The 5,058-nt window shown below is 43.5% G+C and overlaps 1 pseudogene; it reads left to right on the top strand.

The window, feature by feature from the left end:
- LOC102826257 overlaps positions 1 to 4,825 on the top strand; it is a 47,044-nt pseudogene extending 42,219 nt beyond the window's left edge.
- Positions 4,826 to 5,058: the final 233 nt, after the last annotated feature.

The raw sequence follows: 5,058 nt of genomic DNA on the forward strand, positions 1-5,058 counted from the left end.
TTGAGAATGGTTCTAGAGAAACAATATCACAAGGATGAGTTTTTAAATTGGTTCTCAAATCTGAAGAAATTTAAAGATACTGATAACTCTGCTTTCATTAGTAAAGAGAGTGAGGGTGCTGTTAAATCATGGCCTGAGGTGGCAATGTTAATAACTAAAATATCACCATCAATAGATCATGTATTGGGGAGAAGTAAAACTCTGGGTGATCGTGTGTATGATTCTTTCCTGCAATTTTGCTGGGAGGAGAAGTACAGAGAATCTGGTTGATTAGTTCTACTTACAAGAGACCTAGTGGTAAAAGAAAGGGATGTGCTTATGACTAAAGTGTCATAGTTCAAATGCCACATAAAAGACCTCAAAGTTTCCACTTGTGTCCTGAAAGAAAACCTATTTTTCTGTAGTGGCAGGGTTATGTTGCCAACAGCCCGATCCAGAGTCTTTATTGTAAGGTTGGCTGAACTACAATGCTGGCTCAACTCCCAACCTGCGAGCGATGGTGTCTGATACTAAAGTGATGGTATTGAGTGGGAAGAAATGGGATCTGAAACTTGGTGGTGGTGGTTATGTGCCGTGGAGTCAGTTCTGACTTATAGTGACCCTGTACAGGGTTTCTGAGGCTATAAATCTTTATGGGAGTAGAAAACCCCATCTTTCTCCTGCAGAATAGCTGGTGTTTCGAACTGCTGACCTTGAGATTTGCAGCCCAATTCATAACCACTACATTACCAGAGCTCCTATCCTGAAACTTGAGATGGGAGTACTTGGGACGATAATCAGGAAGCTGGGGACACAGAGCCTGGAGTCACTCTTGCCAACTTCCCCACCCCTCCCATCTGAAGAGATTAATCCATTATCAGTAAAAGCATCTCCTGTATCCATTCTTGATGAGATTAACTCAATTGTGCCTACTGAGATGGTGCCTGAGGCACTTTCTGTGGCATCATCTAAGGTAAATGTTTTGCAAGACATTGCTGAATGTTCCCAGGAAACATCTCCACCAATTTTGCTTCTAGACCTATAACTAGACTTAAGCCCCAGCAAGCTCCAAAAGGTGAAGTATAATTTGTGATCCAGGAAGTAACTACACTTCAAAATAACTGCTTGACTTTTCTAATTTGTGTAAAGAGAAACCAGGAGAATGTGTGTGGGAATTGCTATTAAGGATGTGGGATAATGGTGCAGGGACCATAACATTGGACCAGTCTGAGTTTATTGATATGGACCTTCTAAGCACAGATTCGTCATTCAGTGTTTCAGCTCCAGAGGTTAAGAAAGGATCTAATAGTTTATTTGGTTTGTTCACCAAAGCATGAACTGCACGGTGGCCTAAAATACATCAAGTTGAAGTACCAGACCTTCCTTGGTATTCTAGACAGGAAGGAACTCAAAGGATTTGAGAAATTGGCATATTAGAGTGTATTTATCAGGAGAAATCCATAAACCCACATATTGCGTGCCCAGAAGACACACCTTTCACCACCATGGTGAGGAACAAATTTGTGAAGGGAACCCCAGCATCCTTGAAGACTGCTATGATTTTTATATTATGTGAACAGGATTTGACAGTGGGGTCTCCCTTAATTGAATCAAGGCACCTAACCACAATGGGGCTGACTGGACCCCGTGGTAGTAGGGGCCAAGTGGCAGTACTTAATCAATAAAGACAAGATAGGAATGGTTACTATCATAGACAGCAGAATCAAAGCAATAATCAGAATTGTCTGACTCATGGACTTATGGCATTGGTTAGTTGGTGTCCCTAGGAGTTAAATATATGGGAACCCTACTAAATATTTGCTTAATTTGTACAGGAGGAAGAACTCTGGATCAGGTGAATGGCAGTCTAACTTGAATCACCAGAATAGAGGGTCATGGGCTCTCAATCAATTCCAGACTTAAGCTACTTTACAGCCCCACAACCCTTGAATGGAGGGGAGCCAGGTCCTCTTGAAGAAGGACCCCATTACAATGCCTGCTGTAGTTTTTATCCCAGCCTCTCCCCAAGGGATCTATAGCCTTTTACAAGGGTGACTGTTCATTGGGGGAAAGGAGCAAATCAGACTTTTCAGGGGTTACTGGACACTGGCTCTGAATAGACACTAATTCCAGGATACCCAAAACATCAATGTGGCCCACAAGTCTGAATGCGGCATGTGGAAATCAAGTTATTAATGGGGTGTTAGCTAAGGTCTGTCTCACTGTGGGTCCAGTGAACCCATCCTGTGGTGATTTCCCCAGTTTTAGAATGCATATGGGAACAAACATACTCAGCAACTGGCAGAATCCTCACGTGGGACCCCTGAAATGTAGAATAAGGACTATTATGTTTGTAAAAGACAAATGGAAAACATTAGAACTACCTTTAAGTAGCAAGATAGTAATCCAAAAACAACACCACATTCCTGGAGGGATTGCAGAGGTTAGTGCTACAATCAAGGACTTGAAGGATGCAGGGATGGTGATTCCCACCACATCCCCATTTAACTCACCTATCAGGCCAGTGCAAAAAACAGATAGATCTTGGACAATGATAGTGGATACTTAGCTAGGTCATAACCCCTATTCCAGCTGCTATTCCAGATGTTATTTCTTTGCTTGAGCAAAGTAATACATCTCCTGGTACCTGATATGTAGTTATGGATCTATCCAATGCCTTTTTCTCAATTCCAGTTTCTAAGGATCGCCAGAAGCAGTTTTCCTTCAACTGGCAAGGCCAGAAATACATTTGTACAGGCTTACCTCAAGGGCACATCAGCTCTTAAGGACGAAGTCAGAATTTAGACTGCAGGGACATTGGTTGCCTCTCCCCTCCCCAAGACATCACACTGGCCCATTATGTTGATAAAATTATGCATATTGGTCCTAGTAAGGAAGACGTTTCAAAGATTCTAGACTTACTGGTAAAATATCTGCATGTTAGCGGGTGGGAAATTAACCCAACAAAAATGTTGGCACCTTCCACTTCAGTGAAATTTCTAGGGTTTCAGTGGTGTGGGGCCTGTAGAAATATTCCTACTAAAGTAAAGGATAAGTTATTGCATTTGACCCCTCCCACAACTAAAAAAGAGGCACAATGCCTGGTAGGTCTCTTTGGATTTTGTAGGCAACATATTCCTTATTTTGATGTCAAGTGACTCAGAAAACCTACAGTAAGAAGCATCTCCAAGAGATTCAAGCTGCTGTGCAAACAGCTCCGCCACTTGGACCATATGATCCAGAAGATCAGTGGCAGATAATGATGAAGTTTGGAGTCTCTTAGGGTTTTGGAGCTAAGCCCTACCATCTTCTGAAGATAACTACTCCCCTTTTGAGAAACAGCTTTCGGCCTGTTACTGGGTCTTAGTAGAGAATGAAGTCTAATCACGGTCCACAAAGTCACCATGTGACCAGAGCTACTCATCATGAACTGGGTGTTGTCCAACCTACAGAACCATACAATTGGACGTGCATAGCAGCATTCCATCATTCATGGAAGTGGTATATATAGGACTGGGCTTGAGCAGGACTGGAAAGCAAGAGTAAGTTGCATGAGGAAGTGGCCCAAATGCCCATGGTCTCCACTCCTACTACATTACCGTCATTCTCCCAGTCTGCATGTATGGCCTCAAGGGGATTTCCTTATGATCAGTCTATTGAGGAAGATAAAACTCATGCTTGGCTTATAGATGGTTCTGCATGATATGCAAGCACCACTAGAAAGTGGACAGCAGCAACACTACAGCCCCGTGGTGGGACTGCCCTGAAGGACAGTGGTAAAGGGAAATCCTCCCAATGGACAGAACTTTGAGCAGTGCATCTGATTGTTGGTTTTTCTTGGAAGGAGAAATGACCAAATGTGTGACTCTATACTGATTCATGGGCTGTTGGCAATGGTTTCACTGAATGGTCAGGGACTTACATTGAACATGGTTGGAAATTTTGTGACGTGGAGGTGTGGGGACGAAGTATGTGGATAGATCTCTTTGAACGGGAGAAACAATTTAAGATATTTGTGTCTCCTGTGAATACACACCAAAGGGGTACTTCAGAAGCGGAGGATTTTACCAGTCAAGTGGACAAGATGACACATTCTGTGAAAACGAATTATGCTCTTTCTCTAGCCAATCCTGTCATTGCCAATGCGCTCATGAACAAAGTGGCCATGCTGGCAGAGATGGAAGTTATGCATGGGCTCAGCAGCATAGACTCCCACTCACCAAGGAGGACTTGGCTACAGCCACTGCTGAGTGCCCAGTCTGCCAGCAGCAGAAACCAACACTAAGTCCCAGGTATGGGACCATTCCTTGTGGGATACCAGTGGGACACCAGACAGCTAGCTGGTGGCAGGTTGATTACATTGGACCGCTTCCATCATGGAAAGGGCAGTGTTTTGTTCTTACAGGAATAGACACTTACTCTGGATATGGATATGTCTTCCCTGCATGAAATGCTTCTGTCAAAACTACCATCCATGATCTTACAGGATGCCTTATCCACCATCATGATATCCCACACAGCATCCCCTCAGATCAAAGAACCCACTTCACGGTAAATGAAGTGCAGCAATAGGCCTGTGCTCATGGAAGTCACAGGTCTTATCATGCTCCTCATCATTCTGAAGCATCTGGCTTGATTGAATGGTGGAATGGCATTCTAAAGGCACAATTACAGCAGCAGCTAAGTGGCAATAACTTGCAAAGTTGGGGCAATGTTGTCCAGGAGTCTGTGTACACATTAAGCCAGCACCCCAAATATGATGCTGTTTCCAGTTGCCAGGATCCATGGGTCCAGGAACCAAGGGGGTGAAAATGGAAATGGCACCACTGACTATTGCTCCTCCTGACCCACTTGAAAAGTTTTGCTTCCTGTCTCTGCAACTCTCTGCTCTTTGCATCTGGATGTTTTTATTCCAAAGGAAGGAATACTCCCACCTGGAGATAAAGCATTGATTCCATTTAACTGGAAGTTAAGAATGTCCCCTGGTCATTTTTCACTCCTCATGCTTCTGGATCAACAAGCAAAGAAGGCAGTTAGTGTGATCATCCTGATTACCAAGGAGAAATTGACTTGATCTTA

This window comes from Chrysochloris asiatica, unplaced genomic scaffold (genome assembly GCF_000296735.1).
Source record: "Chrysochloris asiatica unplaced genomic scaffold, ChrAsi1.0 scaffold00065, whole genome shotgun sequence".
Lineage (NCBI taxonomy): Eukaryota > Metazoa > Chordata > Mammalia > Afrosoricida > Chrysochloridae > Chrysochloris > Chrysochloris asiatica.